The sequence below is a fragment of the Micrasema longulum genome, unplaced genomic scaffold, assembly GCF_059751315.1.
Source record: "Micrasema longulum isolate JH-2025_06_02 unplaced genomic scaffold, ASM5975131v1 h1tg001687l, whole genome shotgun sequence".
Classification (NCBI taxonomy): Eukaryota; Metazoa; Arthropoda; class Insecta; order Trichoptera; family Brachycentridae; genus Micrasema; species Micrasema longulum.
Window position 1 is genome coordinate 35,372 of NW_028278865.1, and position 11,425 is coordinate 46,796.

At 34.4% G+C, this 11,425-nt stretch overlaps 1 long non-coding RNA gene across 1 annotated transcript; it reads right to left on the bottom strand.

The window, feature by feature from the left end:
• Positions 1–459: 459 nt before the first annotated feature.
• Positions 460–7,620, bottom strand: LOC148274319 (uncharacterized). Its single transcript, XR_015824323.1, has 3 exons — positions 7,458–7,620; positions 2,802–3,361; positions 460–1,535 (listed from the first exon to the last, which is right to left on the bottom strand). It is a non-coding gene; the product is annotated as an uncharacterized LOC148274319 (long non-coding RNA).
• Positions 7,621–11,425: the final 3,805 nt, after the last annotated feature.

Genomic DNA, 11,425 nt, shown 5'->3' on the forward strand with positions numbered 1-11,425 from the left:
CACTAATAACGAGGTTCTCAACAGAATCGAAGAAGGGAGGCACCTAATCAAAACCACATAATTTATTAAATTTGTGGAGATATTAAAGTGACTAGATGCAATGTGTTCTGGCTGCACACCACCGGGAAAGGAGATACAATAAATTCACTTAACTTTCTTATTTTCAGAAGTTGTATCAGCTCTGTAGGACGCCCTGTAGCTGCAAGACGTGTGTGGAAAATTGACTTACAGCGCCCCTTATGACGCCATGTAAATCATACATTATTTAAAATCAGATTACTTTTAAAAAAATTAGAGAAACAGATATAAAGTCCAGGCATTTACAGGACTGATGTTAAATATGTCGTAGAATTGTGATCAGTCAATTTGTGTTTACAGTGTGAGGAAAAATGTGCATTAATCAGTCAATGAAAGATCACGAGTCATGTAAATGCCTATACTTTAATATTCCCGTCTTCATTTCTTTTGTTGTATAAATTATAATTCTCACAGGGGGACGAATCTAGTTCGTGTCTGTATACATTTGGACATACTCATTATAATTTAAACTTAATACAAATAATGATATTCTTGTTGAATTAATATGTAATTTAGCAACGGTTTGTATTAAATTATTTTCATTAAAAACTATTTAGTAGGATGAGTCAGTGTGTGATATTTAAACTTTCTCTTTCCCATACAAGTGTATTCACACTCCGAGCATTGAAACGGTTTCACCCCTGTATGGATCAGCATGTGTCTCTTCAAATTGCTCGGTAAGCGACATTTATAATTGCATTCTGAACAGGCGAACGGCTTTTCACCCGTATGCTTCATCATGTGCGTTTTTAAATGCGTTTTTTGGGTGCACGTATAATCACACTGCGCACAAGAGAACGGTTTCTCGGTGTTATGCGTCAGCAGGTGCAACTTTAAAAACGCCTTTTGCGTACATTTATATTTACACTGCGTGCAAGCGAATGGTTTCTCGCCGGTATGTTGAAACATATGCTTTAAAAGAGATGATCGAAGCGAGGTGATGTAATGACAGTCAGGGCAAGAAAATGGTTGCTCTCCAGTGTGCGTCAGCATATGCGATTTCAAAGCGTTTTTGTATAAAGTTGTGTATGCACACTCTGAACACGCAAACGGTTTTTTCCCAGCGTGACTTAACATGTGGAGACTAAACGTTGCTTTCTGCAAGCAAGTATATCTACATTCTGAACAAGAAAACGGCTTTTCGCTTCGATGCGTCAACATGTGATTCCTCAAACAGTGGTTTCGCGTGCTGGAAAAACTACATTCAGTACATGCGAATGGTTTCTCAACGGCGTGAGTTAGCATGTGTATCTTCAGCGCGCTTTTCCTTGTACACGCGTATTTACATTGTGAGCAAGCAAATGGTTTCACCGTACTATGAGTGAGCATGTGTCTTTTCAAATCCCAGTTCTTGAAAAAAGTGCGTTGACATTCAGCGCAATTGAATGGTTTCGTTGGAGCGGAGAGGATTTCTTTACCGTTGCTCGAATCTGGTGTTTTAGTGCACTTCACAATACCTGAAAAATAAAATTATTATTAATAATAATAAGATTAGTCCTTTCTACTTATGGGTGAAAAGTAACAAGCTTGTATCATTTAATATCCTAGGCCGCGATTATGATGGGAAGCTAAGGACGTCATACCTTCACCATGAAGTTATAGTTAAAGATAAAGTCTTTCGATCGATTACGAAGATACACTACCGACCCCCCAACTTCAAGTTTAGAGGTAAGTACATCGGTATGTACCGACAAATCTAGTACCCCTCGGTACGCATATCTACGCATTAAAAGTGACAGCAAAATTATTTCACCGAGCAATTTTTCCTAATAACGATTTATTTAAATTTTTAATCATTTTAAGGTTGGCACTTTCTTCTTGGAATCCTATTTAAAACATGAGATAGAAATAAGTAAAATTTGAAGTTGAATTAAATTCTTACATGACTCTCCGTTTTGAAAACGAACGCCTACGAACGCACATATAATGTGGATAGATTTTGCCCTATTAACATATAAAAGTATCCAGGCGTATAAATATTGCCACTATAAAAAACAAATTTTGTTACTACTTAAATTTTTTTCATCTGTTTTACTATCTTCCTTAGTGTATGTATCGAGACGATAAAAGAATGGCCTTGTAATCGCTCGATAGATAAATACAGACGATCATTAAGCATAACGTCTTGGTAATTTTCAAGAGCCAAAAATGTCAAAAGGTAACCGCAGAAGCCTATTTAAAATATAAACGAGAACTATTTTTAAATTTAATTAAGTAAGGAACGCGGATTGAATTTTCGGGGTCATTCATTGGTTTGATTTGATTATATGACGTCAAGGTGGCAAGTCGGAAGAACATACCAAGTGATAGAGATAAGACAGAAGTTAATAATCGCGACCCTGGTTTTGATTGTTGTTTCTCGGCTAAGCCTTGTGGCAAAAATAATATATTTAAAAACATCAATATTCATTCAGTCAGAGATTTGGTGTTCTGGTTTATTTCAGTTCAAACTTCATCTGCTTATACGGGGCGAATTTCCATTCTCGTAATTTAACCTCCGTAAGTGAAAACTGTAAGTTTAAGGCTTGAATGGAATATTTCGAATAACATTAGTAAAATCAGAGGATATTCTGTTAATGAAGCCAAGTAAATTCAGTGATTTATTTACTGTATATGCTCGTTGTGTGTCAGTGTATAGTCCAAAAGGACTCCTAAATCTCTGATGGACTTAACTACATAAATTATACTCTTATATGAACATTATACTAGTAATAAAACACTACCTTCAGTGTTGGGTGAAGATTGCAAGCATTCTTGTTTACCGTCAGAAAGTTCAATGTTCACTTCCGTGCACATAACATTTACATATCCATCTTCACGCCGCTGTTCAGAGCTGGTTCCTGCCTCAGCCTTTACAGCACTAATATCCAGTTCTTCAGTTCTGCTAGCAACCGGTCGCTCTTGAAAACCTGCATCGCCAGTCCCCGGTTCGACCTTTACGCTAGCAAAACAAAGCTGTTTGTATGGGTACGGTGACCCATCATCAGCATGAAGGATATCTCCTTCTAAACTGCCAGGTTCAGCCTTTACTGTAACAGAACTTGGCCCTTTGTGCATGTTAGAACATGACGATTCTTTCTCTTCCTCTTCCTCTTCCACATCGCCAGTCCTCGGTTCAACCTTCACAGTAGCAGCACCTTGCTTCTCGTTTATGTATGGACATGACGCCTCTTCTCCAGCATGGTCTTCGTCTGCATCGCTAGTCTCCGGTTCATCTTTGATAATCACTGAAGCAAACTCCATCTGTTTTTCAGTCTTGTACCCCGATTTCACGAAAATTACTCTGCAAAAATACATTCAATACAGTTGATGCGGCGTTCTCCTGCTGTCCACGTTGCTAATTTAATAAACATTAAAACAGTGGTAAAATCAATAAAAATGTATATTAAAGAAAATTAGTAAAGTTTTGTGTCCGGGAGGATGAAAAATACAGTTGTGAGTGGAATCAAATCAGAACCCTGGACAAAAGCAGCTAGCAGCTCTTAAGTAAAAATTCTTAGTAAGGAAATCGAGCGGAGATGATTCAGCCTCGTTGTGTAGTGGTTAGCGCATTCGCCTGACATTCTTGAGGTCTTGGGTCCGATTCCTGGCAGGGTGGATGTGAAATATTGATTTTAACGGTGGTTCAAACAGCCATATTAGAATGATCATTAAATAAACGAGTTGATATCTTCATAATCTTTTTTCAAGAAGAATTCATACTTCAATTGCAGCGTGCATCGATCATTCGATATATGAAAAAATAAAGCGAAATGATTTGTCAGATTAACACTTCAAATTCAGTCCAGTGACTCTAAAATACGACAGCGAAATTCATCTTTGTACTTGAATAGTTTTGCTGTAGATCCGACTTGTTTCGGCAACAACACGTGGCCCACTTCAGGGTGATTTAATAACTTATTAAATATATTAGGTATAAATATGAAGAACTATCTCTCAAAAATATTATATGAATGTATATAGTAACAATGATCCACAAAGTTAGTGCTACAAATATTTTTTAAAAATAGATAAATAATTTAATTTTTTTAATGTTGTCTTTGCCGGAAATCGTACACAGGACCTCTGATAAGGTAGACAAATACGCGAGCTACTAGACAAAGGGGAATATTTGTATTCGTTATATCTTTAATCTTCGCAAATTTGACCACATAACCGAGTAACGCACGCAGCTACACTGGCTCAGCATCAGGCATAGAAGAAACATTCACATTCTATCACTTCTTCACAATATTTTAAATAATCCCACTGCGCCTGTTTATCTGAGAGAGCTCATCCAACCTCTTTCACAACACGGACTATCTCTTCGTTCTAGTAACGAGAGAACCCTTTTAATACCCTGTCATCGCTCTAATTTTTTTGCCTCCTCTTTTACAGTAGTAGCCGCTCGATTGTGGAATAATCTACCCACTAATCTTAGAGACGCCCCTTCTTTATTTACATTTAAGTCAAGATTGAAATGTCACTATCTAAATATTTAAATTGTTTCTTTATCCTTCTTCTTTCCTTCCCATCCCCTCTCCTCTCTTCATAGTATGGTGTTATTTTTTTTAATATTTATATTTATTTTTGTTAATCTTTGCTTTTAATTTTTGTATAAAATTGTAAGATTCAATATGTCCATGTATTTATAATTTTCTCAAACTGAACGGTTTGGGTAGGTAGGAAGAAATTGCCTTAAGGCAATATGCCCGCCCTTATATGTATATTTATTGTATATGTATATAGTGTCAAATGAATAATAAATAAGGGGCAAGGAACTGATAAAAGGGTACTCGCAAGTGAGGGTTATCACTAGAACCCGCCCAGGGCAATGCAGATTGAATAAACACCGCCCTAGAGTGAACCTTTCCCAAACTTCTAGATGTACATAGGTTCTGCAGAGCAGATGAGGAAACACCTTTACACATTATATGTGAATGTGGTGGTGATGGTTTACATCATAAAGGGAGCCTCATCCTCGGGAGACCACTGGTTAAACCTGATGTTGTTAAAGAGCTCGTCTCTTATCTAATAGCCCGATACTTTACGGATCTGGGCTTGGAGGGAGAGATTCAGCAAAATGTAAACTCTCGCCTTGCACACAGTAGCCAGTCTCACTCTAAATAAACGCTCGTGTCGGTTTGTTTTTTGTTTTCCTCATAAATAAATACAGTTCACTGGCGAAAAATCGGCGTTTACTATAAAAAATAATACAATATATTGCATTTCCAATATAGTAAGGAGTATCTAATACAAAAAAGTGAAAATTAAATTACAAACGATGACTATGGCGACTGCTTTCCTTGACATTTGGCCCGCCAACCGCCGGCTAAATGCAACGAATAGCGTGATAAATAATAAATAAATAAATAAAAATAGCAGTTTTGGAATATGCTCCATATTTGCAAAGGTGAAATTCAAATATGTGATTGCGCAGCAGGATTATACGTCGCGAAACGTGAATATTTTGACATTTAATATTAGGTGTTCACGGATGTTGCATTGAGGTCGCGAATGCGACAAACAACCACGGTGAGAAATTGTTATCACGTCGCTTATTAGCACGTCGATAGTTATTTGTGATTGAGCTTGTGGCTTGGAGGGCGAGAACTATTCGCGGGTACTATAAGAATAAAACAAAAGGGCGGAATAATTTAAATTAAGTTACTGTAATATTTTCAGCATTTTTCTGAGACAGCACAGCCCGTATTATACGCGTCGTTCGGACACGAAAGAAAATAAGACTTGATAAAAAGCATGAAAGCGTCAAATTGATATAAACAACATAAAAATGAGATACAGATTCAAAACATAAATATATATCAACGCGCACAAAACAAAATATCTGACTTTTAGTACAGACAGACGGAATCAGCCAATAGAAAATATCCTTAAAATTGTTGAATGTACAAATGCAAGAAACAGCGACTGTAATTGCCAAACCAAAATGGACACCAAGTCTTTGGAACAATAGGCATACTCCCCCAGTCTACACACTTGCGTTTCCAGAAATTCTCCAGCAGCCAGTGGACCACATGGTGACGGTATCTACCTACTGTCTACAAAAGATTCTCTTCGGACATCTATCTCCCTTTGTTAACCGTGGAGTTGAAACAGTGCTTTATTTATTTAGTTTTTTATTGCTTACTTCTTGGCATGAACACTTGACAAACTTACTACTATGCTCTATTTTTTGTAAATTTACTGATATCATTCTAACTTTGCTAGAATTCCACTCGTCCATGCGCTTTGTAGCTGCACGGTGATTGGTTATCAAGCCATCTTTACCATATACCAACTTTAAAATACCAAAATTTTGTAAATAGGGTCTAGAATTCTAAACGTCTATGCGCTTAGAAGCAGCAAGACGTGTTGTAATCTTACTTCTTTTTATTATTCATATTATTTTATTTTTTTTAGTATCATTAATACACTAAATTTATTTGTCAATTTTTAAAATGTACAATTGGGGGCTAAATTTCTAACTGTCTATGCGCTCTATAGCTGCAAGACGTCCTGTAATCTAGCTCCTATCTGTTATATTTTTCGATTGGTTTTAATTGAAAACGAGGAACTAGAATCCCAACCGTCTATGCGCTCTGTAGCTGCAAGACGTACGGGATATTTATTAATTATACAGCGCCCTTGATGTGATTTTCACAAAAATGGCGCTATATAAATTATCCAAACATTACCAAGCAAAACCACATTAGAGCCATTAATAAAAGCACAAAAAGCCTTACTGAGAGTAGCCAACAAAAAGCCTTAGCAATACTCTACAGACAGACTGTTTACAGAATTTCCAGTACTAGACACATAATACAAATATACATAAAGACAATTTTAAGATATTTCCATCAAAAGCGTGACAGACATAACGACGAACAACAAATTAACGACACTAGGCAAAGACAGAAAATAATTCTTCTGCTCCTAAAGAAACAAACAAATTACAGACAAAGACACTTTACTTTTGTGGCCCCTAAGCTATACAACTTTTAAAGTATGGACATATTGGTGAGTAAAATGAAAAAGAGTGTTTTTAAAACTAGAATCCATTAATGGATTGCTAAAAAGACTAGACAGGAAGCTGAGGAATATGTCACATATATCAGAATACAATTTTAATTACTTGAAAAAGGGGCTGCGGGCCAGTGGAGTGGCTACATCCATAAATAAAAAGGAAATCATATAGAATGTACTCATTGTGTAAACATTTTCTTTTGAAAACTATGTATTTGTATTGTATATTGGATTACATGAATAAATTTCAACGAAAATATGGTTTAAAAACTGCGGGTTGTGGCATGCCTTACATCTTGACTTCGCTGGACGGATGAACATAACAAAATTAACATATTAAAATCCATTATCTTGAAATCTAAGTACGTAAATACCTTTACAATGTTTCTTCCGAAGCGAAAATCCTCTAGTTTAAAATAAATTTGTGCAAATAATGGCAAAAACAGCTTTGTATACAACAGTTATTCTCCGGCAACTGACAGATGCCATTTTTGTCGGCGTTAGGCGGCCATTTTGCGAGGCCATAGACCGCTCTGTACCAGACGTAAGAATATAGCATCGACAACTCAGGAAATAACACGAACCGCAGTACTTACCCGAATTGAAAAGCATGCCATGTTGTGTAAAAATTCAAATGTATAACAAATACCTTATTAGCGAAGAGAAATTGGATACAAAAATGTTTTCTTGCGCGCAGTAAAAAGATGAGCGTTTAATTGTACTGGAAGTTTTTTTTTAATGAAATTAATTCATTTGTTGGCCTCGTCGTGTTTGTTCGTCAGCGCGTTTGCCTACTAGGATCTTGGGTTCGATACCCGACATGATAATATAAAATATTTATGTAAAAGGGTGTTTTCCCACTAGAATATTTCATAGACCCTGGACTGGTACCTGAAGCGTAAGACTAATCATCTTACCTTCATGTAACAATTTTTTTTAATTGTTTTTTTATTTATTTAAATTTCATTGATAAACCCTTACGGGTTGCATACATTTAACAAAATATTTTTACTTTTGAAATTCACATTCTACTGTTAATAATAATATTTTTACATCTTTTGTAAAGGTTGTCTGAGTCTTTTGTTTGGTTTTGTCTGTTAGTTTATTTTACAATTTTAGTCCATAGTTTATTAGTCCCGATTGTTCTTTTCTCGTTTTAAAATGTTGTAAATTATATTTTTCTGAAATTTTCGTATCGTGTTCATGTTTACTACAGTTTATTTCAAGCTTTAATTCTTCGTCTACAATTACATCAGTGGCTAATTTATGAACAAATTTTAAGGATTCTAGTTTAAAGAGTTCAGCCACATGTAATTTTTTAGCTTGTTTAAAAAGTTCTTAAGTTGCTGTTAGATAGAGTAGGTCATATACTAACTTTAATATTTTATTTTGCTGTCTTTGTAGTCTTGTTATGTCATTTTGATTTCCTGTTCCCCATAGTAGTTGCGTATAACATATTTTAGTTTTTACATAGGCTTCACACATTAGAATTATTTCCGTTTTTAGAACAAAGTTTTTGATTTATAAAAAAGACTGGATAACACAATATTATTTTTGGTATGTGTATATATATTTACATATTTTTACTTTTGTGAAGTAAAAGAGCTGAAACCTTTATCACGTGGGTGAGATTCATCCGGCTGAACCAAATCACCTACTAGGCAACGCCTGAAAACAATTTTTCAATTTTTATACTTCTTCTTTTACCAGGTAGTGATTCAACAATGTTTGATTATGTCCAAATGCTTGCAGACTGGCTGGATTTCCTCCCTAGGGAGTTGTTCATATTTAAATTTATTTCAACAGAGAGGGAAAAAAGTCAACAGATGGAAGAGTTGAGGAAATGTGGATGTTCAAACTTGGGCAGAATGGTGAATGTTACACAGTGTGTAAAGTGGCCACTTAAACCAGCCAATGACAGGTCATAAGCCCTGTAAATGCCTAGACTTCCATATTCCCTTCTCAAAAATTTTTCCCTCTCTGTTGAAATAAATTTAAATATGAGTTTATATAATTTCAAATACGAGTACTCGAGAAAAAAAAAACATAGGATATATAAAGAAAAAACATAGAACAAAATTACATTCACACTAATTAAAATTTAATGTAGTTTTTACACGTGTTCAAAAAATTTCTTTAGATCAACTTTAAATTTATTTATTGATATATTATTTTTAATAGTTTTTAGTTCATTGGGAAGATTATTAGAATTTTTTACAACTTTGAAGACAAAGCTATTTTGACCATGACTTTTGTGAAATTCAGCAATTTTAATATTATGTTGGTATCTGAGTGACTTATTCATCTCAAATTCTTTTATTTTTTATAAATTTGTATAATGGAATTTATTTTATAAAGAGTGTCTACTGTATGAACCTCAAATATTTCAAATAGACTCTCCGTGTTTAATGTTGAGGGTGTCTTTAGAATTACTTTAATAATCAATCTTTGTATATGTATATATATATATAGTTGAATAATTTATATAGCGCCATTTTTGTGAAAATCACCTCAAGGGCGCTGTACAATTAATAAATATCCCAGTACGTCTTGCAGCTACAGAGCGCATGGACGGTTGGGATTCTAGTTCCTCGTTTTCAATTAAGATCAATAAAAAATTATAACAGATAGGAGCTAGATTACAGGACGTCTTGCAGCTACAGAGCGCATAGACAGTTAGAAATTTAGCCCCCATTTACACATTTTAAAAATTGACAAATAAATTTAGTGTATTAATGATACTAAAAAAATAAAAATAATAATATGAATAATAAAAAGGAGTAAGATTACAACACGTCTTGCAGCTACTAAGCGCATAGACGATTGGAATTCTGGACCCCATTTATAAAATTTAGGTATTTTTAAGTTGGTATATGAAAGCTAGATAACCAATCGTCGTGCAGCTACAAAGCGCATGGACGAGTGGAATTCTAGCAAAGTTAGAATGATATCAATAAATTTATAAAATATTTTACAAACTTACTACTATGCTCTATTGAGCATAGTAGTAAGTTTGTCAAGTGTTCATGCCAAGAACTAAGCAATAAAAAACTAAATAAATAAAGCACTGTTTCAACTCCATGGTTAACAAAGGGAGATAGATGTCCGAAGAGAATCTTTTGTAGACAGTGGGTAGATATCGTCACCATGTGGTCCACTAGGCTGCTGGAGAATTTCTGGAAACGCACGTGTGTAGACTGGGGGATTATGCCTATTGTTCCAACGACTCGGTGTCCATTTTGGTCCGTATTATTTCATTTTATGAGACGCAACATTCCGGTTCAATTTACATTTTTAAATGAATATTTTTTTGTATAAGTTAGTTATAGAAGTTTGATTTATCATTTTGTATGTTTGTACTTTTTTAAGAGGGTTTAATATATTGGCGTATGCACCACCCCATCCTACAATACCATATTGTAACAAAGATTGTACAATTGAGTAAAAAGCTATTTTTAAATGGTTGATTTTTAATATATTCTTTAATCTCATAAATTTGTTTATACATTTTCTAATTCGTTTAACTAGTTCACTCCTATGGTTTTTCTATTAAGTAGTAAGTTTTACCTACACCAAAATAAATTCAAAAAGTTTTTGGCTTGGTATAATAGTCTATTAACAAATATTTTATTTTTTTAAAAACACTGAAATTCCCCATAATTATGATACTTGGTGACCTTCTAATCTTTGTTACAATTTCAAAGTCGTTTGATGTCATTTTATATTGAAGAAAAAATCTTTGGCACAATAAACCATAGATTAAAAAATAGTCCAGAAACCGCAGACGAGCTTCAAACAGAAGGCGACTAAACTACTCATAAATGAGTAGTTTTACGTTTTGACCCATTAGTTTCTTTGTAGACGTCGCTCAGTACGCAACCCCTGATTTGAATTCAACTACGCCGTATTAAACTATCCCTTTAAAGTGTAGAAATACTGCTAGGATCTTAAAGAAACAGGATGGAATCACATTTCATGTGTAATAAGCAAATAAATGTGCATGTAGCAAATGCATTACTTAAAAATTGAATTATTTTTCATCTGTCAGATTGTTGAAGAAACGAAATGAACATTTCGTTAGTGTTGCCAGGGTAGTATTTTTTTTACCCTACTTTGCTCATCTAATGAGAGAACTAATGAAAATTGGACCTTGGATTAAAAAACTCTGTGGTGGACATATGACCAACATTATCTTTAAAACATCAAATATTATTTTACATGATATAAAAATATCTGTTTTATGTAAAATAAAATTTGTTTTATATTTTAAGTTCAAAGTTCATTAATTCAATTACTATTATTAAATGACCCTTTACTTATCTACTCTGTTGTGTTAATCAAT